The 26803-nt window shown below is 36.3% G+C and overlaps 1 long non-coding RNA gene across 1 annotated transcript in view; it reads left to right on the forward strand.

The window, feature by feature from the left end:
- Window positions 1-2307: 2307 nt before the first annotated feature.
- LOC146592310 (uncharacterized) overlaps window positions 2308-26803 on the forward strand; it is a 60110-nt gene continuing 35614 nt past the window's right edge. Inside the window, exons 1-2 of the long non-coding RNA XR_014896607.1 lie at window positions 2308-2358; window positions 2489-2603. This is a non-coding gene — a long non-coding RNA (uncharacterized LOC146592310). The remainder of the gene's footprint in view (window positions 2359-2488; window positions 2604-26803) is intronic.

Below are 26803 nucleotides of genomic sequence, written 5' to 3' on the forward strand. Positions count from 1 at the left end.
AAACTGCTGTACCTGATTGCTGCTTCTGCTAGCTGCACTCATGCCCTAGTCAATGCCCTAGTCTTGTCTCAATACTCCAAAGTAGGACCACCTGTATCTAAACTGCTCTTGAAAGATGTTTGCCTAATCCTACTTTTAAAAATAGACAGTAATAGGACACTGTGGACTATCATAGCCTATCTATTTCAACGCTTCACTCTCCTACCTTTAGATTTTCTTATGTCCAGTCTAGCTTTGCTGCAATTTACTCATTCTAACCACAATGAATATGGTGAAAAAATGTTTCACTTCATCTTTGCATATAACATCTACCTATACTGGCAAACTAAATAGTGCCAGTACAAAGGCCTGAACAGTGACGCTTGGTCATCTGTAATGTTATATTCCTAGAATGGGCCCTGACAGGATTTGGGCATTCTCCTAAACAATTCACAAGCACAGTTTGAGACTTAATAAGCAGTTCAGCTGCAGTCATGTTGTCATGAAGGCTTTAAAAGAGCTTCAAAGTGTGATCAGATAATGTCTTCAGGTGAAAGAATAGTACTGCGCTTTTTTAGAATAGACGTACCCTTTATATCTCTCTGTTTTTGGACAAGACAATATCAATCTCAGCCTTTCTCATAGGCTCCAGACTTCTGAACATTCTTGCTGGAGCCTTTCCAGTAATACTGGAACCATACCATTTTTAACAGACATTCCTAAAATTGGTCCCTGACATGAAATTCCCAATGTGCAATGCTCTGCTGAGCCCTCACCAATGCTTAGTGAAGATGAATATGATGATTTTCTGTATATTGTAAACCATATTCCTATTTATAAATTTCAGATTGCTTTATACAGTTCTGAAGTACTGCCAGATGAATTTAATGAGCTCAGATTGATTTTTAAATCTTTAACTTATTTAATACTTTTGAATATGTTTTTTCAGCATTAATATCACCATAAACCTTTACATTTGTTAGCAAAGCTGATTACATTAGCAGTGATATCATGGGCATATTTTTCAATGAAAAGAATCATTTAATATTTAGGCCTCTCTGGAACCACTTTTTGAGAGCCTCAGTGGGTAGCCATCAGTGCATTGTCACGGAGAAGCTCCTACTACTTCTACTATTTTCATACCTGTTCTTTGGATCAGTGGAGGATTTCTTTCTTAAGAGCTGTCAGTCTTCTCACTTTCAGAAGCATTTACATTTATATTAAAATTAAATATTAGACTGTTAGGACTTTTTAGGATTGAACTATGCCTCATAAACCAATCTCTTTGAAAGTAATCCTACAAGAAGAAAAGAATAAAATCAAAGTGATGAAGACAACTAAACTGTTGTTCTTGTCAACTGATCTCCTATCAATTATCTTGCATTGTTGTGGGCTCTGTGGCTGATGCTAATTGATCTTGATAGATGTTGCTTGTTTTTTCCTTCTACCTAAGCTGCATATCTTCCCTTTTGGTAAAGATATGGTGATACAGGAAGCCAGGCTTTAACATAGCCTCCTGCTTTTTAYTGTAGGCTTCAGTATGAAATAAAATACAGTGTGCTGGTTTACAGCAGATCTCTTATTAGAGTGCTGTCTGGGCTGTGATTTGCTGGTGCAATGGATGGTTGCCTAGAGCAGCACAACCTGAAGTAGTTGCGTCAGTGACTCTGACCTGGTAATGACAGAATTTTGCTAATTTGTATTCTAACCAGAGCTGACTGATAAAGGAATGCATACAGTAGTGCTGTTCTCATCTCTTTTTTGCCAGTTTACACTAGTGTAACATCATGGAATTTAGAAAAGCAATTCCTGATTTACATCAGGGCAAGGGCAGAATCTGGTCCAATTTTCTGCCACAGATCTATCCATATAGATAACAGCTTTCACTGGGAAATAGTTTAGGTGTATTTAAGAACACTTCAATGTATGTTTGCATAAATATAGCCTTTCTCCATTTTGTGTGGATATTTTGGGTCTTTCTGGTTCCTCTCATTATAATATATTTCAAAGCTAAATCCAGGACAGATAAATTATGGCTCTGGTTTCTTTTGAGTAGGGTAGCCTGCCTAAATCGCTGCCACATTCTTCCCATAGTAGTCGTTTAAAATTAATAGCACATGCAGAGGAAAAACTAAACCCTTTGACGTCACTCTTGAAATGAGGAAACATAAACAGAAAAGGCTTCACTCCGCTGAGCTGACAGTGCCGAAGCCGATTGGTCTGCTTTTCCTTGCCTGTGGCAGTTGACAGCACCTCCCAGCCGTGCACGGCCTTCTGCTTGCTAACACAGTCAGTCAGACTGCAGCAGGCTCAGCTCTATCCCAGCCCTTTAACTGGCAGAAAAGTGCACTCTCTTTCCGATTCTTTTTGCTTCTTAAGGTGGTTTTATTGGCTGGGTTGGGGGGCTTGGGGAGGTTTTCTTTTCTTTTTTCTTTTCTTTTTTCTTTTCTCTTTTTTTTTTCTTTTTGGTTGCTGTTGTTACTTAATTGTATTCCAATCCTGGATGCAGTTACTGGATTCTGCAGTACAAGTCTTCATGAACAAGCTGCACCGCTTAGAGATTTCACGGCATTCAAAGGTCACAGAACTGCCACTATGGTTAAATGTCTTGTTTAATGGTTGAGGTATGTACAGCAAATCTAAAAGAGGCAGCATGATTATTTTTAAAGGGGAACTAAAACTGCGAGGGGGAGAGGGAGATAATACTATCATTTAAAGGAGAAGATTTTTACTGGTGATTGTTACTACAGCAACCGGTTTTCGAATTTCCTCCCTTTTTTCGTTTTGTTCAAACTAGGTGAACATTCTGACTTATGTTGATTTAACCATTTTATGGCAAAAGAAGATTGCAGAAAGAATCTGTTGCTGTAATCTTTTCTGGCCCCACTGAGGAAAGTGTGATTGCTATCTCGCTGTGTAGTCCTACTGCTCAATGGCAGGAGAGGAGACCTTGCACTTGGTTGCCTTAGATGAAGGGAGGAAGAAACTCATTCCTATCCGGAGGGGGCTGCGAGTTCTTCTGAGAGTTAGAGCAGAGAGAGGCAGAGTTGGAAACAAATACATCGAGCAGAAAAGAATATTAGCATCATTTTTAGGAGTACATGTCCCACAGCATTTTATTACTACATGCTTAAGATGCTTTACTTGATTTGGGTTCAGAAGTTCAAAATTAAGAGGAAGCCTGCGCTTTAACTTATAAGCAGATCCTCCRTGGGAGGGGAGGGAGCTGATCGTCTTGTATCAACATCAGTTTTTCAGAGAGCTTTTGCGACCTAACCAGAGAAAAGTGGAAATTTAATTGGAAGTTGAAGTAGTGCAGCCTGATGTCTATTTAATGGCATATAGCTTCAATTCACATTCAAGCAGCTAGTGATCTGACTTGAATGAGTATTGCAGCATTACCGTGAACAGTGTGTGCTGCAGGAAACGAAAGCAACTGCTAGCATAAAACTAATACTGTTTTCAGGAGTGTGATTCTAACATGCGAGAGGAGGAGCCACTTGTCAGAGTTCATGTATGTGTGTGTGTGAGTGATCTTAAAAATTACTTCAGTCAATACAGCCAATTTCTTCTGTTAATTTGATTAAAATACAGATATACTCAGTGTCTAGCAATCTTATTTTTTTCACAGTTTGAGACTTCWTATAGCTCTGAGATGTTACTGTAAATATAAACCTTCTACAATTTTAAAATCTTGTAGTTTAACTGAACAAATCATACCTGAAAAATCAATTCATATAACAAACCTGCCTCATGCAGTGTACTTTCAAGGGCTACAAAAATTTACTACACTAGGCTCAAACATGCTAGATGAAGGACTACAAAAATATTAGCTCTGAAATGCAGAGGATGTGATATGTGCTGTGAATGGACAATTGCTATTCTGCAGTGCCTAGTGGGAAAACAAGGACTTTGTGTATTGCAAATGCATAACTGCAGATCCTCCATTTCCTTTGCTGTATCTTCACAGATGAATACAAGAACAAAGAGGGTTGTCACAGATAAACTCTTTAATGTCACATCTCTTTCGAGATACTAAAGGATAAATTTTTTTCATGTCATCCAGTAACTCAAAGTCAAACATTGTTCGTTGAACTATTATTCTTTAATCTCCATACTATCCTGTCCTCCAGCCCTCCTAAGAGCCTTACGTGAATTGCCAGCTGTTTTCAAAAACTAAAGCACTGCTTTTCTAGGCCTGAGTTTAAAAAGATTAATATAGTATTTGTTAGAAGATTAAATTAGTAAATTTGACTAAGAGGAAGTCTGTTCTGTAAGGAACAACCATATAGCTATGTGAAGCAATCCAAGTTTCCAAAAGGTAATCTGTAAGACATTGGTTTTGTAATAATTTCCTAGAAGTACTTCTTTTGATAAATGTCTTTCTAGTGAATCTCAGATTTTAAGCTCTGAAATCTACCTGTTGCTACATCCATATTTTGTAGCAGCTACTACAAGCAGTGCTAAGTATAAGTGGACTTCAGCTGAAGAAATAACTGTTTTTCTACTTTACTAATGAACTTCCACTTTAGCTACAATGCATTCTCTGAACATTCTCAGTTCAACATTGAAACCGAATAAAATTTAAGGCTGGTCCCTTTGCAGTGGCTAAAGCTTACTGACATTTGCAGGCACACTGTTCAAAAAAGGATTTTGTATTGCAGAAGTCTCGTGCTGTATGAATGGCTGTTCATTATAAGTTTATTTGAATAGAGTGGACAAGAGTTGTCACCAGTGAAGTTCCAGTGATTCTAGCAGAGTAATGCATACTCTACTGAGTCCCATCCTGTGTATGTGAAATGTTAAATTCTGTAACCCAGTATGTAAAATATACCATGTAGCAGCAGCTGTTTCCTCCCTTCTCTCCACATTTATGTGCCTTTCTCTTCTGAAACTCAGCTCTCTGTGTGCCCTTGCCAGACCTCTGGGTAGATCACTGAGGCAGACTGATTTTCCAGTGTCCTCATTGCAATTATGAAGTATAATTGAGACATTCAGTCATTTGTAGTTCCTTTCCACTCGCCCCATGGTTCTTCTACCAATAGTTAAAGTGTATTCTAATGAGAAAGTCTGAAAATTGATCTTTCATGACATATATATGATTTTCTTGTAATTTTTCAGTCTTATAGGGAAAAACTTCTCTTGCACTGGTAATTTCCTCTCTAGTAGYTCTATGAAGCAGAAATGCTATCTTATTACTGTCAGCAGAGTACAGTCCAGTGCCTCTTTGTTTAATCCTAAGAAACATGTAAGACTTATAGTCTGTCATGTAATCAAGCTAAATGTATGGCCAAAAACTCTTGATACAGTTGGGCTAACAGAAAGACAAATCGTTTGGGGGAGCCAGAATGACATCTCATGCAAATGAGCATTCTGAGCAACTCACTATTGTTCATCTTTTCTCCCTTTTTGTGCCTGAAATTATCACAACGCTCCATGTGTTTGTCACAGGGTGAAAGTGAAAGGGACAGCTGGGGTCCTACCAGCTGCCAGAACAAAATTAAGTGTTTTGTAATGAAATGATGGCTCAGTATTCCTCCTCCCACATCCATACTGGGTAGAAGATGGGAATCTCTATGTTGGAATTATACCATTCATTTTTCTTGATCCTCAGCCAAAGAGCTGGCTTATCCTTGCAGGGACATCATTCTTTTTTTTTTTTTTTTTTTTTTTTTTTTTTTTTTTTTTTTTTTTTTTTTTTTTTTTTTTTTTTTGCATTTCCAGTCAAATGTTGGCTTTACATCTAGTGTGGAAATTGCACTTTTCAGTCACGAACTTAAGGATGTGTAACGGATGTTATTGAGCACTTACACCCTGGCGGCACTGGGACACACAAATGTGCAGGCTATGTATCCAAAAGTAGATCAAAAGTTTTGATGCTTTTTCTTCCTGTGACTAACCTTGGGCGCATGTATCTAGGCAGCTAAAGCTTAACAGTCATAGTCACAAACCAGCACACCACAAAGGCCCTCAGATACAATGGGGCAAGGGGACGGTGATAACTTTTTTCCCCGGTTTCACAGTAAGTGAGTAGGAAAGTTTTAAAAATGTGTCTTCTGTTAGTACTAGGTATTTGTTAAGTTTAAAGTATTGGCTTTGCTTAAATATTGAGAGAGCTAGAATGTATTGGTTATATTTTAGTCAATTTAAATAATTTATGGAAATTTAAAATGCAAAGTCAATTGCTGTAAGACTTTTTAACAAAAAAGCTCTATATCTTCCAGAAAATTGTTTAGAACACTTTTTAATTTTATTTTTACCATTATTAATGCTCCAGTGGCATTAATGATCACAAGAAAATCACATTAGAAAACCGTATTTGATCCTCTGAACTTATCATTTCTGTTTTCATGTAAGACAATACGCAGGATTCAGCAGATATATGGCTAGGATTCACAGTGCTCAGAGCTGGGCTAGTGATAGCTGTCTGTTCCAAAGTCTCCAGTTTTAAGGTAAAAATTAACAAATCAGAGCAAGATCTGATATTAGAGAGGGCAGTTCCAGAAGCCAGATTTCAGTGGCAAAATTTTAAGTGAAAAGTTTGGTCAGGGAGAGTTATCAAAAAAAAAAAAAAGATCAAATGAATAAAAAGTCTTTTTATGCATACATTTAATAGTGTGATATCTGTAGGATATAGGAACTGTAATTTTGATAGACACTTCTCAGTTGTTTTGTTCTTAGAGAGTAAAAAAATTTATAGATGTCATTTTATTATATAACACCTTATGAATGTTTTATATAATGCCTTGAACAGAAAGGAATTAAACTAATGATAGGACCCCAGTGAGTCTRATTTTCTTATTCTGTTCTTCCTTCCCGGGGGAGTTCTGAGTGAGGATGGATGGGAACTCAGTTTAGCTACTTATTTAGGCCACATAGTCTCATGGTGGTATATGATATGCTTCTGCTAGCTTGCGGTCCGGCCAAATAAGACATCCAGGTTGCCTGGGTGGATAAACATAGCTGGTGATCTCGCCCTCTTAATGGATGAGGATGACCAGTTAGGATTCACCCAGTCATAGAGAGAGATAAATTTGTTATAGTTTAGCTACAGAAGAGTTGCACGCAGACACAAACAGCAAGATTTATTTTTCTTTGAGTACATTATATTGAAAATAGGAAACAAATATTTAGAAGAAGATAGTTGCAGAGATACTTTTTCTGTAGCTGGGAGGTTTATACTAATTAACCACAAAAATTCCTGGTATGAGAAAATTCACCAGCTAATATATCACTGTGGTGTGTGTTAATACTAGCAGTGTAAAGTTTTTAAAAGTAGAGCAGCAAATCTCCAGTCAAACTAAGTTTAGTTAGTTGTCATTGAGGCATAAAAGCACACTTCTAGGGCAAATGCTGTCAGGACCTGTATATAATTCACTATATGGTTTTTCAGAGCAGAGCCTATGATGCTTACYATCTGGATGTAGGAAAGAGGGTTTGGAAAGGGAGATCGTTACCTTTCCAAGAATAAAGTATGAGGCAGGTATGTTATTACTGAAAGAACAGCAACCCAGAGACAGCTCCAAGAAACGCACATCTATAAAATTGAAATTAAGAAACCTCAACTTATTAGAGAGTTCCCATGACCCAGTTCCTTCAGTGCCTGTGAAGATTGACTAAGCACTGGAGTTTGTTTGTTTTATTTTTCCTAATGTGGGGTGGAAAAGCTACCATTTGTATGCAAGGACTCATCCCTTGGAAAGAGCGATGAGAATTCCTCGGTGGCTGTCTGTGCATTAGAAACGAATACATATTGACATGAAATTACTTAGTACTTTCCCGTGCRCTCGGCTATCATCCAAAGGTGGAGCTGTTTTCCCTGTTTATGTGTGATGAACCTGGTATAGAACTAGAATTGAGATTAGAGGGCCTCAGAGAACAGCATCTGCTTAATACTTCTGTAGAAGAGTACCAGGTTGCACCAGAAACTAAGGATGTAGCAGTGCTGTCTGCTTTAAGTGTCTCTGCAGCTGCACCTAGACTCTGAACACGGGCAATATTTGATGTTTAGTTTTGACTTTCACTCAACTTACCACTTATAGTTGATTTTAAATCTCTGAGAAAGTTAGGTAGAATGAGGTTTTACTGCATACAAAGCTCCAAGGAAAGATGAGGACAGGTCACATAGCCACCCAGGAAGATGTAAAAGAAGACTCATGACATCATCATGGCGATGGAGTTTTCTGTTTTCCATGAGTCACCCACCACACTATTGGCTTTGTGCTAGCTGCTAAGCATGTTGAAAAAGGCTGCTGGCATTTTTGATTTCGAATGTGAAGATAAGACTTGTCTCAGTATTACTTATTCATAGGCATTTCTGTTTCACACATTGCTGTAATATCTGAGTGTCTATTAATAACAGTGTTCAAATGGCAGCAGAATGGCCATCATAAATTTGATTAGGCAGTGAATCGCTAGTTTAATCAATATGGTCATTAGAAGACCATAAGACAGCCAGGAAAACAATGATTAGTCCTGATTAAGAAAGGAGAGCTTGCACACATCAGAAAAGGAGAGGCGGGAGCTTTGCCTGTTCAAAGCTTTGTGGAAGGTGTTATTAAAGTACTCTCTGTCAGTACATTGAAAATGCCCTTATAATACTAAAGAACATGGAAAACAATATACTGTGAAGAGAGAACTACTGTGCTGAAAGTAGTATATTTTCCAAAAGCTAATACTATGTTATTTTTTAAAAAAATCTTGTATTTTGAGCAAACTACAAGTCCCAGCTGAAAAGATAAAATTGGAAACTATTTCTTTACCAAGGAGATTTGTTAGGAACACCATTGCTTTATTTTTGTAGGACTACTTTAAAAACAGAACATAAAAAGAAAAATCAATTTGAACTAGATGTGAAAATGGCATGAGATTAATAGGACACCGTCAATTTATATCTATGGAAGATCAGACCCACTGAGCTTTCAGGTCTTATAATCACTCCTTCTCTTCACCAGCTAGATCAAATTTTAGGCTCGTCAGCCTTTAGAAGTACCTATTCCATTCAACTGCATTTCACAACTGCCTCTCTGTTGCTATAACATCCAGCTGAATTTGATGCCCCACAAAACTGTGATGCATTCTCTTTCTTCTTTTTAACAGATCTGATCTGAAATCACAATCTCTCAGTTAATTTTCAGCTTATGTGCTCGCATCTGCAAATGTATGCATGTTTGTCGTAGAGGGGGCTGATTTCACTTGCTGAACACCATGATGTGCTTCAGTGACATAGCTATGTAAGTAATGCTTTAAAAGGCTGATAAATAACAGAGAAATGGTCATCTTATTTAGGGCCCAAAATGTATTGTGCTGTATCATAGGGTATTTTTCATGTAGTGAGCAGAGACATTCTGTCTCACTGAGCCACAAAACTATATATATAATAGTAATATCCACTTCCAAGATATCTCTTCTATAATAGAATGGTAACAAAAAACAGGGCAACGGGAATCAATGAGTATATTGAATGGAGTTCACACTATATAACATCATCAGAGCTGATAGGATTGGTCAAGCTTTCAAAAAAAGCTTGAATCAACTTTAGTCTCTAAATGAAATGGCCAGATTTAAAAAATTGCTCTGCACTAGAGTTCTCTGGGAGATATTTACACATTCTACCTGAGAAAAGAGTAGCCAGCAGCCTGTGGTTAGTGCAGGTTAGAGCATGTAGGAGAAAAATATCCAAGTCTCCTCTCTGCTCGTATGGACTTTTCTAGGATGATTACTCTTGCAGTGTCCCCAAGCACTGAACTCTGTATTCATTGGGTTGAGTTGAACTCCCACTGCCTCGCACAGAGCTGTGGCCTCAGATTAGATCTTCCACAGCTTAAATGATATGCTAATGTTTTTTCAGGCATATCTCCACCTGCAGCTCCAGAAATGCCATCCTGAACCTGACAAACTTTTCCAAAGAATGCTTTGTCCAAATGAGCACCTTCTCATGAACAGTTGTATTTCAAACAAAATGTTGATTTTTGGAGAAAAGCTCAAATGCATTTTAAGAAAAAAATAATCTCACAACCACTAAAAAATTCCCACTTTGCTTATGAGAACTGCAAGGCACCTGCTTTGGGCACCTGCTAGCAGGTAGAGATGACTGAAAAACTGATTCCAATCACGTATTGATCGTTTTGAAAATTCTGCTTAGATCTTTTTGTTTTATTGAGCCTGAATTGGAAGATTAACTGTCACTCAGCCTTGAAGTTTCCAAATCTTCTAGCAATCCTCTTCTGACATCCCTCCCAATGGACTTAGCACTACCTTTGTTTCTTATTTTGATAAGAAGTGAAAAAATTAACAGCACTCCCTGCTTTACTTTTTTAATAACCTTTTTGTGCCAAAGAGTGGGATTCTTTTTATGCATGGATGTTTTTATTACAGAAATTGCACCTCTTCTTTGTTAGAATTTGCTGAACAGTTTATTTATTTGTGTTAAGATTTCCTTGTAGTGGTTGCAGTTTTTGCAGTTTTTTATCTATGGGAGAAACTTGCTTTAAAAAGAAGCTTGCATATGCACCACAGATGTATTCTTTTCCTTCTCATCCTCCTCCCTGAATTTAACCTGTTAGGGCATCTCCAGCCTAGTATGTAACTACAGCTTGGTCTCCCTATATTAGAATTTTTAAATTGGTATTTGTGATTTATTTTGAAACATGCAAAGTATCACTTGGCCTATTCCTTTTTTTTCCTGTAATCATGTTTACTACTACTAATACGAACAAGCCTGAGCTGACTTCTGTTGTTGTATGAGTGTTAGTTAAAAACTATTTTGAATGTTGTTAAGAATAAAGCAAAAAGCAGTTTAATGTCTGTTTGATATTGAAGTCTTATGATAGATGATGAAAATTAGCTTGAAAATAATCAAACCATTCTCTAAAAAGACTCAAAAGGTCTAGATACTTAAAATGTAGAGAACAATTAGTAGAGAAGTCCCAGATCTCCGTAGTCACTCTTTAATTGTCATCTACTGACAGTACTTTGACAGTTGGCCTTATTCATCTCTGACTTTGGAAGAACTTCAAATGCCTCTGAGCTACTCAGTTCCTAGAGTCATCTTTTGAAAGATCMTATTAAAGGGGAATTTCTCCTTTTTGACTGTCCATTATCCTCCATTTTCTGTTGAGAACACTCCTCTAAAAGTTACCTTTTCATCACACAGATTTATGGGTTTTGGCATGGGAATTAACGCTATTTCTCCTGGCAGCAGACAGAAAATTAGTCACAATCTGCTGTTAACAACTTCTTCATTACCTAAACTGTTTTACAGTTTATTAAGTTCAACACAGCCAAATCCAATGCCTTTGAACAAAGCGTGGTATTCTTGTCCATGTTACAAACATACAGGACAGTAATTAATGTATATGGTCACTATTGTAAGTCTTCATCTGTGGCAAACTGGAATCTGAATTCTGATACCACTGAATTCTGCAGAGAAGTGCCACCTGAGCACAGCAGAGAGAACTTTCCTTTTTTTGCTTCATTTACATTAAAAATCAAATGTGAGTAATACTATCAACATAGTTGCCATTGTGGCTCCTATTTGGAGATGAGTTTCAGCATATTTTGCCCTCACATTTGACATACTACAGATTTTTGTGGCAACAAATGTCTACGCTGTAGAAAGTGATAGGGTAGTTGTGAAGTATAGGATAACAGGAGAGTTCAACAATAAGGAGATCAGAAAAATCGTTTATAAGGACCCCATCCACTGGATAGTTCTACCAAAATCATCAGTGGTATTGCATTTATCAAGTGATCGCTTAAATTGCCCTCATTGCCTTTCAGAATCAAGAATCCACTGAGTACACTGATGTTTTATTAATGTTCCCTTGCTTCTTTCCCATGAATTTCATCCAATATTCCAGCTGCCCATCTGGCCAAAATTGAAACTCAATTTACAAGTCATGTAAGAAGGGAATGGTCTTAGTCTTAGCTCAAATAGATATGAAATTTTAGACAATATAAATTGTGACTTTATCATATATGGTAAAAGAAATGATGACATTATTCATGCTTCCTGTAAGGATTATTTTCATTTTCCAAGTAACTGCACTCACTCTTCTAAAAGAGTCTGGTATCAAAGCATATTGGAATTAAAAATATAATTTGAAAAAAGAATGTTTCTGAAGTTCACATAAAATCTGATGAATAAAGTTATTTTTAAGAGAGACTTTTTTTTTTTTTTTTTTACTTGTAGATTCATAGAAACAACGTTTTAGTTTGACTTGCTCCCTTCAAATGAGGATTCTTTTAAGGACCGAGCACAGAATTTGCAAAATTATCCACTTTCAGATGTTTTGGGGAGCTCATTTGGAAACCACCTTTGCCTTTCTGGAGCACCTAAAGCACCCATGGGTTTCCTGTAACAGTGAGGTCCTCAGAATTTTGAAAAACCAACTGTCAGATGGGTCATATCAGCCATGCTAGGGTAGACTTTAACAAAATAGTAGGTCAGCTTTTTCAGAAGGGATGGACACCATACCACTACAAATATCCAAGTAGTTATTCAGCCATTATTAAAAACAAAATTAATGTTATTTTGACTTTATTAGGAGAGGCAAAATTATCTTCTGCTCACTCTCTACTATGTAGAAGAACTGGAGGATGCATGCCAGGGGAAATATTTTATCTCCACCTTTATGTGTATAGTACAACTTTTGCTAAGTCATACGCACATATCTTTTTTTCTTAAAAATCCTTGAGTTTTGCTCAGTGCCCTATTTCCTCTTCTGTCCATATTTTAGGTTACATTTACAACAGCTGCTTAGTTCTTCTAATATTCTAACATCTTGCGAGCTTTCTTCTCTTTCTTTCTTTCCTTTTTTTTGAATTCTCCTCCTTTCTTTCTTTAGATATTGTACAATTGGAATCCAGCTAAGTGACTTACCTTATTACTTAAGAATTTCATATTTAGAGATAAAGATTTTTATTTCTAAATGATAAAAAAAAAGAAATATCATTCAAAGGAAAGATAATCTGTTGTCCTTTGATTCTGGAACATTACAACTACTGCATCCTTCCAAATTCTGAACAAAACATCAYGGGAAGTAGCTCCATCACCTTAAGGTAAACTGCAGGTCAGGTATAAGGCAAAGTGTATTTCTTAGGTTATCGTGAAACATCAGGAACATTTCTGATTATATTTAATAACAGAGTGAAAGAGAGAAAGGCAAGCAGAGATGGTCTCAGAAATTTTGGATCCTAAATAGGAACATGATATCATGTTCATGATATCATGCTCATACCAAATGAAATTCTAACCTAGGAAAAATTGTTGTGTTGAGCTAAGAGATTATTTAAGGCTATTACTCTATGTTACAAAGCTGTGTTGCAGTACCTGTGGAGTATGAAAACGTTGCGTGCAATACGTTAGTAAGATCAGAAAGACTAGTTTAAGTAAGACATCTTTTGTTTGTTCCCCACAGATAGGAACACAGCAACTCAGCAAATTCATTTATATTAAAGGCCACTTTTTTGGAAATGTCTTCTCTATTTGCCCATAAATACCTAGTAAGAATTGCAGAATCAAGCTTTTGTCACTCCAGATTTTCTAACTCAGAAACAAATAAGTTATTGCATAGATGTAATATTTAGGCCTTCTACTCTCTGTGTTTAAATCTAGTTGTTTGACAACAGAATGACGTAACATTTATGTAAGCAGTTTATGTTGACAGAGTCTCCTATTATGGAAATTTGGCCCTTTCATAGGAGAAATAGCTTGTTATGAAAAAATTGCATTGTCTTTTAGGAGTTTGGAGTTCTTTCTAAATTGAGGATAGAACGACTTCAAGCATGTATTTGATTTTCTAAAATGATAAAAACTAAGGGTTGAGTCCACTTACCACAAGCACATTGGGTGTAAATGCTGAAACCAAAGAACGGAGACTCAAGTTTCAGCATGCAGAATAGCCTTGCTTACCCTGGAGCTGTGTTTCCTATAGCAGCCCCAGTTGAATCGGGTAGGCTCTTACGGCTGTGCTGACAGTGCCACTTTCCTCAGCTTCATTGGCCGCATCTACGGCTGTGTGGCTCCACAGATGCTTAAACAACCAGAGTCTCCCTCAGAGAATTATTTTTCTGTGCCCCAAAAGCTCATGCTCTGTTTCGTGTTGTGTGGGCAGGGTTTGTGCATCGTGAGCGAAAGCGTGGAGGAGAAAGAAACAGGAAAGGGTGGATACAGAGAGTGATAGGGGGAAAAGAGTATTTTGCATTCTATCTCGCTGTCTTRAATATCCATAAAAATGCACCTTTCTCCCTCCAATACTGACAATCAGATTGCTGATGCTAAGTGTATTTCATAATTGTTTCTCTTTATTTCCATCAAGTCTTGATATTTGGATCTCCAGTATTTCTGCATCGGCTGCCCATAGAAATATCTAATCCATTCATCATCATAGCACTCATTTTTATATGGCGGGGAGGGTGTGGTCTGGCTTCTTCACACATATTTCTTTATGATGGTTGACTGCATTATTCTTTTGACAAAAAGGCTGTCTCCAACATGAGGGTAAAGACATTCGTATAGGAGACATCTATGTGAAGCTTCAAAATGAGCTGCTAAGGAACTAGGAATTACCATATTCCTCAAAACTTCCGTTTCTAATTGCAAAAGATATGTCTTCCAAATTTTCAAACAAATCATCACAGGCTTAAATTGAGGGAACAAGTCATACATAAGAGATAATATAGTCCTAGCTTGTGCAGTACTGGAAACTGGCCACACTGAGGGGGAATAAAATAGAACAAAAACTAAGATTGTTAGCAACTTAAAGATTTAACTCTGACAACCCTCCAAATATTCTTATGTCCAAACAGCAGTAGGGATCATTATTTATTTATTCCAGAGCATTTATTAACCTCAGTAGTTCACCTTGTGACAACTCGTTACCTGTGACTATCTGGATCATTCATATATTCTTAGAGAAATTGGCATTGCAATTTTGCTTAGTATGTGAAAGAAGGATCATGATGGCAGTTGATTCAAATAATTTATTTCACAACAACAATAAAATGGCAATGCATTTCTTTCATGTGGAGACTGACTATTCTAAATACTCTGTATGTTTTAGACCTGCAGCAACATATTTAATCCTGTGACTGTTTTTAAATATGGAAGTTTTTTAATATTGAGCAAATTCCAGTGTCTCTATAGGCCTTGACAATGCCAGTTCACAGTACCAGCAATTGATAACTCAACTAGAAAATCTATAAAATATTAGTTAATGGTTGTTTTGGAAAACTGAGGAAATATCTGCCTGTGAATTTGAAATATTTGTGAGGCCTTTTTAATATTATAAAAGTACAAAAAATTGTAATAATGTGGAAATAGAAAATAAAAATTGAGGATCTAACTTAAACTCATAAACTGAAAGAAGATCAGAACTATGACTGTCAAAACAGCTCCTGAAAACTGCGTGATACAGGGAAGTTAGTAGACATAGACCAAATTCTGTTCTTATATGTGCAAGCATACATCTGCTTGGCTTTGTGGTAGTTTTYCATATATAAAAGAGGGTTATTTATGTTACAATAAAAAATAGTATTGTTTCTGGTTTTTGTATTGAGTTTGTCTGAGTCTGGCAGCAAGAAAAACCCTGCCCTCCTGCTTTGTCAACCTTGCCTTGCCGCTTTGTGCGTTTTCCCTGAGTTCTTTCTTTGCATGCTGGCAACTAATCTTTGCTGCATTTTATTTTGCAGAGCCAAGCCATCTAAGAGTTTGAGCTTTTCTGGGATCTACCTCTTTCTTAACTTCTTCCCCTGCTCTCTTGTATTCTGATGTGTCCCTAAGATTAGTACAGCAATTACTTATTCCTTAGCATATATCCCAACAGACGTATTGGTGCACAAATAGATGAGTTGGGGAAAATTATCTCATCTTCTTGACACTTGCACATCAGCAAATCAGGCTAAGTCTCTGTCCAGATTCCAACTCCTTAATAATACTGAAAAAAATCATTACAAATTTAAAATACATTCACCTATAGCCATCTCGTATTATTGTATCTAATGAAATGTGCACTATAAACTGCAGAATTTGCTTTGCAGTTGTCGGTTAGCTGTCACTTGAAATACATATATTCTTCACTTGCTGTTTCTGTAGTCATCTCGTGCTTGTGCTAAATCTTCTGATAGTGTCTTTCACTTTAAGTGATTGCCCTTTGCATCTTCTTGGCACCAAGTTATTTTCAGCCAGCTCTATTCACAGTGCTGGCCAGCGTCCCAGGGAGGTTGGGCATTCGGTACATGGGAATTCCAGAATAAGGAATGGGAAAGAGTTACCCCATGTTTTACATCGTTCTCAAAATCATCAAACTGGGCTATTGGTGTTTGACTACAAACGATGCTTTAGGCCTCCAGACTTCATGGTCTGTCTCATCCTTTATTTTCCCTGTATCTCTTTCTCCATTCATACCAGGCCTGCTGAAGTACTACCTGTGCTTTATCATTGCAGTATCACCGCATGTTGTAGGAAATCTCGATAAAAGATGCAGTTTGACAAAGAAAAGTTTAAATGCCAAGAAACAAACAAAACACTTAAAAAGATTTGTATATTTGTATTCTCCGACTTTTCCAGGCCTTTCCTATTCTAATATCTTGACAGACTAATTTTCACCCTGGAAGTTACCCTTGTTGTCTATTCTGAAAGTAGATAGAGAAGTAGCTTTTTTGCACAGCAAATCCCATCACTCTTCTTAAACAGAAATATCAAGAAGCAACAAGTACATAGAATAAATATACATCTGTACATGTTGCTGAAAAAAAGAAAACAACTCAGTTTCCAGAATTTTATTTTTACAGGAAAGTTCTGATTATACTTCTACATGTTGGAGGTTTAGTCCACAAATCTGTTAAACTGTGTCTTCAATAAGCCTCTGAAGACATCTGTGAATCATATGTGCTCCTTGATTTGCTCCTTGTTTTTCTAAAAATTGTATGAAAATATCTGTAAGAAGTAAAGATTTAGAGCAAGTAAGTTAAAATAAAAATACTATAATTTGAAAAAATATGTATTAATGTCCMTACTGTGATTAGCTAGGCTAGCCTTTCAGACCTACTTGAAGGTCTTCTTATTAAATCTTTCTAAAAGAATTTATGACTTATTGGCAGAAAAATGAATTAGAATGCCAAAGGGAATTTTTAGATGAATGAATTGACCAGAATTTATGTAAAAACTAGTATCACTAGGCCGAGGTTCAATAATACAACAGAAAAAAATCCCTGATCCATAAAATCCTCTTCTAGTACAACATGTAAGAAGCTGTAAGTGCTGACTTTCAAGTTCTGACTTCAAAAACAGAATAAGAAAAGCTTATCAGATCAGACATGTCCATAATATCTTCTTGCCTTTGGGTTTTCTGTATACATTATAATCATCTCAAATTAGCATTTCCCATAGCCATTAGGGAATACTGTTTTTGCTAATTCAAACACAAATGTCAAGGGGCCACATCTTGCACACTATCAGCTTGCTACAGGAGCAGTCTTCAGGAGCCCTCTGTTTCAAAGCCACAATACTTCTCTGTAATATTTGGGTTCTACAGGGAGCGCTTTTGTCTTGCTTCTATTGCTTACCTTTATGATCAGGAAGTAAGTTTGTCTTACTGTAGACAAACTATTTTTCTTAATATCGTGCTCTTCTAAGTGAAGGATGGACTTAACATATAGAGAAGGATATAAATTCAGAGCATTTATCATCTGGATGCATATTTGTTACTGGAAATGAATGAGAAGGAGGCTGTAATTCATTTGTGATATTTTCAAAAGGTAGGATAAAAGTTAGTAAATGCACATATGAAAGTGGAGCTTGTGTTCCACAAGATTGGGAAGAAATTTTCCATCACCAACACCAACATGTGTGACATAAAGATATAAGTAAATACCTTTATACGAATAAGTCAAAATTACCTGTTTCTGGAAATCAGAGATGCAGTTTCTGTCAATTAATTTGAAAAAATGGTCAAATGTAGAAAGTGAAAGAGGAGAAACGATGTAAAGATACAAAAAATAAGTTAAGGTGTGTGAATTGGTTAACTTTTGCATAGCTTGATATCAGACTTTGTATTTTAAGATTAGCTGATGAAGTGTTAAACTTTTTCAGAGGTCACATGACCCATTTATCCAAGATTTAAATGTCATCCTTTATATTTACTTCATAGAAATACATAACTGAAATTGTTGGTCTCTTTGAAGATAGACAGGAATTCATGTTGTCTCTTCATTAGAAGTCGCTCTTTTTCGATGTGTGCTTGCTGAGTTAGTAGTAGTCAGGTCAACTTTGAATCATTCTTGATTCAGTTTAGCAAGGTCTTTGTAGGCCATCTTTACGCACAATTTATTGAGGCTAATTCTTAATGACTAATGTTTTACTGAGAACATTAGAGATTAATGTTTTATTAACAATCATGCTATGAGCAGTGGCTACCGCACACAAGGTGTTGGTAGACTATCAAGCCCTGCAGACAGGATATGGCTGCCAGCGGGCACCAGCTGTAAATGTGAATGCCAATAATATCATTTAGAGAGGGGATAGGAGGAAGATTCCCCTGTTAACAGGTTTTCTGTTAACCTGACAAACCTGACAAATAATGGCAAGGAATTGTAGAAACTCATGCCTCTGGTCTTTAGCAAAACAATGCAGATAATTTAAACATGACTTTCATTATGTTTCAGGATGTTTTGGAGGATGTGTTGGGATACTGTTGCTATTACTTTTATTAGCTGGATCAAATTCTGCTCCAGTGCATTTCATCCTTAATTGAAATTCGATGAGGTACCTGTTTGTAGGGGGCATTCCAGGTTGTCTGTGCTTTGATTGTTTTTCTGGCACATCCATTAGTATCCTATTGGGGTTCAAAAGGAACATCACAGTAAATGCTTCAAATCTACCATATGCTTTCATTGAGTATTTATGCTTTCAGAAGATGAATAGAAGCTACATTTCTTATGATGTTCTGAATTGTTCATAGTACAGATAACTTGAAGGCCTGATTTTGTGTGTGTGTGTGTGTGTGTGTGTGCACGCACGCGTGCACGCAGGTGCCCAGACGTTGCTAGTTGTGTCTGTTTCAAAGACAGTGAAAGCCACAGGGAAGTCCCGTTGTAAGTTACACCTCATTTGCTTTTACAGCTTCTGATTCTTGGAACATGCCTGCTGCCTGTGCTTGCAGGATTTACTCACAAGGGAGGATGTTTCTGAGCCCATTGATTAATAGCTTCTATTAGAGGGACGGGGTTATATAAAAGAGAACTAGAAAAGCATTAGCTGTATGGGCTCTGCTCTAATAGCCTACTGCTGCAAATTTTTTTTATAACTAATAATGAATCATAACTTCTAATTCAAAGATTTCTATCTCTGAAGCTTTCTAAGAATCTTAACCAATATAGTTTAAAAGGTTTACTACAAGTGAAGAAAAACATCCAAATAACTCTCAGTTTAGGAGCAATCCTGGAAAAAAAAGTATGTTGTCTCCATCAGTGGAAAAGTAAAAAACCCACGTATGTGGGGTAATCCTACTGAGAAATCTACGTTTGAAGATGAGGAACAACATGTCATACTGTGAAACGGATCTCATACAACATATTTCTAGTCCCCTGTTACAGTTTAATTAATATTTTAATTAAAGTATATCAAATTAATATAATGAACTCAGTAGTAAATCACCTGTGGACTTCAACAGAGCCAAAATTTCACAATAACCATGAGGAATTAGCAGAGCGACAGGAACTTAAACCCCACAGAAATTATTAAATCTCCTGACATGTCCAGATTTGCCATTTTTGATTAATACAATCTCCCATGTGATTATCTTGATCAAGAAAAGGCAAGAGGTGTATCAACGAGATTATTTTACACTTAAGTATGGAGCTCTATCTTGTAAAAACTGAATTATAGGGTTGTAAAAACTGAATTATGGGGCTCTACATTTATTAGCTCAGTGCATCTAAATTCAATTTGTTCTGTTTACAAGTAAAAGTTATTTTTCTATTTGGATAGGGTTTTTTTCTATTTAGATTTATTTCTGTTTAGTCTCTCCTTTCTTCTCTTCTTTCTAAGCTGAGAACTATTCTGTGCTTATTCCCATTGGTAAGAACCTCTTCATCTGAGTGCAGTGTGAATACTCAGCCACGATACTTCTTGCCAATGTAAAAGGTTCAGAATCTGGATGCAGTACTACAAGCAGTCCTGTAGGAGTGGTCCAGCTGCAATATTCTGACACSTTTCCGTTTGGTCAGCCTCTGTGTTGGTAACTATAAGCTGAAAATATACCTGCAGGAAACATCTGAGAAAAATCACCTATCTAGGTAGTGAACTGACTGCTTAACTCACTTTATAAACTTCATGATAGGATATAGATTAATTGCGTTTGTCAAATCTTGGCCATCTGCTGGCAATAGTTAAGTTGGGTTTGGTGTTGGTTTTAAGGAATATTTTTTTACCTATAGCACTGCTAGGGGATACAACCAACCAGAATCTGTAAACATGTTTCTTTTCTGTTTAGCAGTTAACATTGCTTCAGYGTTCGATCAAAAATACTTTAACTGAGAGTGAGTGAGCATTTGGATATGTATGTTGTCTGTATGTATATAGTCTACTGAAATTTTATTTTAACACAGACATGCTTTGGAACCTCATCATTTTAATGTCAGCTACAATCCAGACTTTGTTATGAAGTTGCATGGCCTTACATTTTTCTTTCCAAGTTCTTATAATGCACTTATTAGCAGTGCACTCTTTCAACCTTGCAACTGTGACTGCATATTCTAGTAATAAAAGTTTGTAAATCACAAGGCTGTATTGTTTGTACAAGACTCTGTGTAAATACCATTTTCTGACAGAGTCAATGTATTAATCTAATTTTTCTTTTACGCATTTTGATTTGACAAACTCAAGGAACACTGAATTTGTTGATCAAGCCTCTCAGCACATGTGCATGACAAATTTTTTCTTCATTTTTCTCAAGCAAATATTAATTGCTGCAATAAAACATTATCAGTAGGCCTGTAGTAATGCCAGGCTAATCTGGGAGAAGAGTGAATATCTGATGTCAGATTTGACACTAATGGGGATAGACTTACTGGTTCTTAATGAGCCAAATTTTAATACTATAGCTGTATTAGAGCTTTTCAGAAAAAGCTTTTCAGTCTTACATATTATATTTATAGACCTTGCACCACTGTGTATGTCATCTTGTAGAATCTTAAATTATACTTTATTTGTAAACTTTTATTTGGTTCTTGGTTAGCTCATTGACATTGAGAAACCTGCTGTCATGAATATACAGTATAGTGATATCTCCTTCATTTACCAGAGATAGAAGAAGATATGCTAATGTTACAAAACAGACAAAATTATGCAAGAATATGCATTTTATAGCTTTTCAAGTTAGGAATTTTTAGTGCACCATATTATAAATGGTTTTTAATTCTTTAGGATTTTTAATTCTTTAGGATAAATCAGAGCTAATATAATATGGAATTTAAGGGACTGACTCAAAACACATTAAAATAAAATGGAAGTCTCTCTTTGACTTCAGTAAGCTTTAGGTTAGGCCTCTTCTACCTAAATATTTCACACAGGTTCCTGCTAGGGAGAGCCTGCCTACTCAGTGTTGATATTGCTTTTCACTAATAGTTGTCATTTGTAAATGACATGTAAATATTGTCATTTACCATATTTGCTCAACAGAGTAATAACATTATGTTAGGCACACCCATTTCATTTTGTCACGTATGGCTGCAATAATTCTGAATGTTGCCATGTACTGTTTTGTATTTTCATGCAAGACATACAGAGAGTGCCTACAGAAGAAAGAATAGGCCCTTTGCATATTGTTTGGGCCCTTAAGGTCTTACTGGTTTGGTTGTATGTTCTAACTTCAACCATGGTTTGATATCACTGTTTATTTGAAATWAGACTTATAGAAGGGTGGAAGGAAGGATCTTTGTTGCTATAACATAAAAGCTTGGTAGTATTTGAAGTGTTGTGTGTATATTTATAGATCTTGCCTTAAATAGGAATAAGAACTTTGTTTGGTAGGGATTCATGGTCTCACATTTTATCAGAAGGATTATTTCAGCCTCTTTTATTTCTCTGATTCTGTGGACTTTAGCATTCTTTGAGAACATCCGTATTTTATATCTGTTTAATAGCTCCTTAATGCTAACAACAGGGCTGTTATCCTGATATATCACCAGACACAGTCAGTTATAAGCTAGTAAGGTGGATTCTTGCTGTGTATAACAAATACTTCCACATGGCCATTAATAAGTGTCAGCTGTCTGTGCCTCTGTCTCCTTCATGCCTTTTCATAGTTCAAAAATTTAATTATCTTTTTCTTCCTTTCGGATTTTATAGAAGTATTCTCCCAGATTTTTGCTGATATTTCAGTTGTTCATTGTTCAATATTGTTACTGCAGTATTTTCTTTGCTAGGCAGGGAAAATTCATTTATCCTCCTGTTTTTCRTTCTGAAATTCTTATTCTTGTACATCCTCTCTCACTTCTTATGTATACGAGTATTCAGTTTTTACTTGCCTAACCTGGCTTGTAATTCCRTGAGATAGTTTAGGTTAAAGGATAAGCAGATCAGCTAATTAGTAGTAAAACTTCTTTTGTAAATTCTAAATCAAAGTTGAATCCTTCTAAGGCTCAAGAGGCATAATCTTCAGAGCTGACAAGTAGTGTATTCCCTAAACTCAAGCATYTTCTGTTCTGGTTTTCCATATTTGAATACTTGGGGCTTACATTTCCTTATATTATATTATTTCCTTATAATATTTAGAATTTAGTATGCTAAARAAAACAATACCCATTGATTTCAGCTCTGGAGGTAAATATTTAGGTTTCTGCAAATGAAGRCTGATCATCCGAATTTGAGTCCTGAGAAAGTAAGGAACATAAATTCATGTTCCTTACTGAACATGAGGTTTAAAGTTCGTTGTAAACCAACTTTAAAAAATGTATTTAGCGGTGACATTTGTAAAGCTTGTATATCTTGTCTTGAAATCGCTGTTGGTGCATATTTGCATCTTTATGAACCCAAATAACAATCAGTCCCTAAGTTACTAAGTGTAATCCAGGAAGTCTGTAGGAGAGGCAGGRATGGAATCCTTGATTTGAAACCTGGTTCATCCACAGCAGTTACTCACGTGATAAATGAGACAGAGGTCCTGTGGGAAAAAGACAGTAGATTGTAGAATTAGATTTCTTTTTTCTAAATACATACTCAAAAGAGAGTCTGATTTRTTTAAAACAAGTAAACTGACTACTGGTATTTTCTTATTTAAATGCTTGGTAGTACACTCTTAAATGGTTTTTGCCAGAGAAAGGAGGACAGATTCCTGTGATATGATTCAGCAAGACTACGATATCTAGGTTTCCAATACAGCAAATGGAACAGCTTGTCATTTTTTATAGAAATCAGGTCCAGACAACAACAAAAAAAAATTTTTCAGAAGGCTTCAAAAATGTTTCTCAGTAACAGAATCAAAAATAGAAGGGGCCCTCCTGATTCCACAAAGGGACACCTGGAAGCGGACACTTTCAGCTCATAATTCTAGTTTTATTAGCTGTAGCTCACAAAGCAATAGCTGCATCTACATTGCAAAATACCTCCCACACATACATACACATGCAGTGTTTGCACACAATACATACTTTTTTCCTTTAATGTGTGGGATAAATTAGAATCTAAGCTCTTGTGTAGAGAAAATGTTGACTGTTTAGTTTAAAGGGCTAAAGGAAATAYAGCTTCCATATAGGTCATGCCTATRGTTAGTAGAAGGGGAAATCCTGCAAAAAGAAGTGTTCCAGCAAACCCAGTTAGAATTTAACAGAAATCACAGGGATCTACATGATTCTCTTCATAAGATTATGTATCTTCTTCATATGTTGGCATTCATCAATCAGAAGAGAGACTGCATAATTGGAACTGTATGCTATGAGTACAAATGTGATATATTATCATAAACAATTTGTATACAAAAATGAGGAATCTGAAAATATTTGGAGTTAAGTCTTGTTACAAACTCAGAAGTATGGTATYTTGTTTGCTCTCTGGAAATTTTGCAGTGTGAAAAATTGGTCTAGAAATTTCTCAAGGGACTACGATTTTCGAATACTCTACCTGAATTTGTAAGCTGGAAACAATTTGAAAAGTTATGTTGACATTTTCTCATCAAAGTCATTAGACAAGTATTTTTCCAAGAATAGATCCAGTATATTTCAGTTTTATTTAATTCCAAATAGCTCATCCATTGCTGCTATCTAAGTATATAATGACTGTAAAAGATGATTTAACTTTTCMCTCTTCCTAGCTGTGGTACTCATTACTGTAGTGTTCTTACAAATCCAGTGCAGAATCATGTCTCAAATAATACTTTATTTTTTATTTTAGATGAAGAAATTACTCCCTTCCTCAAATCTTTTAATAATTTTTGTTGTAGCAATGGGAGAAAGCTATGTGCAGCCTGCAATGCTTGTTGAAGTGCTCTGTTAATAATATCTTATAAAAACAGATTTGGTTCTAGTAGGATATTTCCTAAAGATCTTCCAATATGAAAATTCTGAAGAAATAAAGAAGCTTTATAAAATAAGCAATGTGCAATGTATATTTGGATGCCAGGGAAAACATTTCCTTTCTAGCCCATTTTGATTTTATTAAAGCTGTGCAGCTGTGTTAGGTAGCCTCTAAACAATGTCCGTTGTGGATTTAGACTGAGTCCAGGTTTATGAACTCACTCAGTTCTAGATAGCAGATCAGAAATTGTTGTTATTGATTTGCAGAATCCTGGCAAATATAAATGATTCACGYTCAGTGGTACTTGTCCCAGTGTAGTTTGAACAAACGCGATGCAACTGTACACCCTTTTAAAGGTATAAGCTAATTCTTCTGGCAGGCCGCTATGTCAATCAATGTGACAGGCAATTTTAAATATAGATTGAAAGTTCTTTACTCTTATCTGGTGAAGGAAATGTTGTCATCCTCATTGTATGCGACAGAGTGAAGAGACAGGGCACTYGGACACAGGAATGGAAAGCCAGGTATAGCAGTTTAACCACATCTCTAAGTGACAGAAAGAGATTTAGTAATGAGATACATTTAGCTCTGTAGGAACAAGAAAGATTTCTGCTCTTTTAGGGGAAAGAAATAACTCAGAATAAGATGGAATAATCTGAGAACAGATGAATAATTCATTCTTCTACTGGGGACAAAGTCATCTTTTCCTTTGAAATTCAACCAGGGAATTGGAAACAAATTCCTCTGCAAAGGATCTGTATCATAATCACCACATTCAGAGGCGTACTTTATTAGAAAAGGTGTTGTAGGGTTTGTTGAGTTTTCTAATATCTTGGATTATAACACTTGCTACTGCAGACAGTGATTTTGTTCTCCTACCTCAGCCTTAGCCACACAGAAATAGACTGGCATTACTGCAGAAGAGTGTTTCTCCACAGAGAAGACAGTATCTGCATTACCCTTCACGCTGACCTCAGCATCGCTTGCCTCTAATCTATGCTCGTGCCATTACTAGGTACTTAAAATTTTTTGGCTAAAAGCTCAGAGATCTACACAGTATCTGTCATATGCATGCATGCTTCTCCTCTCACAAAGAAGAAACTTATTTTATTTAATTACTCTGCTCTTCTGCATTTATCTACTGAGTTCCTAATGAAATGTCTCAGGAGGTCAAGCTATAACTAAAACAATATCCTGCATGCCACTCAGCCATTTCAGACTAGAAAGAATTCTAGATATAGTATGATCCTTACCTTAACATTCAAATAGCATGTTGTGGGAAGTACATTGGCATGAAGGTTTTAAAGAGCCTCCTTGTTCAATGTAGTTGTGCATCTCCATTATTCAGAAATGATCAGTTAAGCTGCAAAGATAATACCAAATGGACTGATGGCTGAAATTTTGACTTCTTACAGCATAACAGGAGTTTTGCACTCATATTTGGAACTGAAATGATGTTGGTTGCATTAGCAGATGACCCCCTCCTAGTAATGATGAAAACTGAGTCTCTGTTCATAAACTGTTTGATTTGACAGAAGCTCTTGATGTCTTCGTTTAGGACCAATTTCTGTATTAGAGAAGGACTGTTTGTTCTTGCCAAAATATCTTCAGAGAGTCATAGCGGGRCTTCTTCTTTTATAGGAAATGTTATAATGTAAAGTTACTTAGGGTCCATCTTGTCTTCCTTCCCTGTACATGTTCAGCATGTACATGCCATCTTTAAGGAGGTTGTTGAGAAGGTAGAGCTTTAATTGTTTCAAAAGTGTAAGTGATACTGAGCAGTGTATTTCCATTTTGTCTTCTAATCCAGCTTACATTTTGATTGTCTAGCCTAGCACTGAAGGTATGCGTGCCACTGAAGCGCAACTGTGTGTGACTGAATTGACATTGGTGCAGTATATAGGGGAAAGATTCAAATCATAGAGTGAACCTAGTGTTTCCTGACTGAGGCAGTGCTTTTAGTTGTTGCTCACATTCCCAAACCTGGGATCATATTGAATCCTCACTTACTGTTGCAGGTTTAGAGAAATCTTTAGACATTCATGATGACTAGATAATTACAACTTGCCTTCCTGACGTGTTGATCTGATTGCTATGACTGATGTTTTGCTGCTCTAAGACGACAACACACTAAGGCCAACTGAAATAGCTGAAATAGCACAGAATGATATAAATTACTCCAGTACTACTGTGGCAGAAGAGTAGCGGCTGATCTTGTGCTCTCTGTTGGCATCCCAGTATGTTTAGTTTTTTATTTAGAATTCTGTTTTTAATTTCTAAATTTTGATCTGAATACTAAAAGCTATATGA

The sequence above is a fragment of the Rhea americana genome, unplaced genomic scaffold, assembly GCF_003343005.1.
Source record: "Rhea americana isolate MKP2758 unplaced genomic scaffold, rheAme1 scaffold_337, whole genome shotgun sequence".
NCBI lineage: Eukaryota > Metazoa > Chordata > Aves > Rheiformes > Rheidae > Rhea > Rhea americana.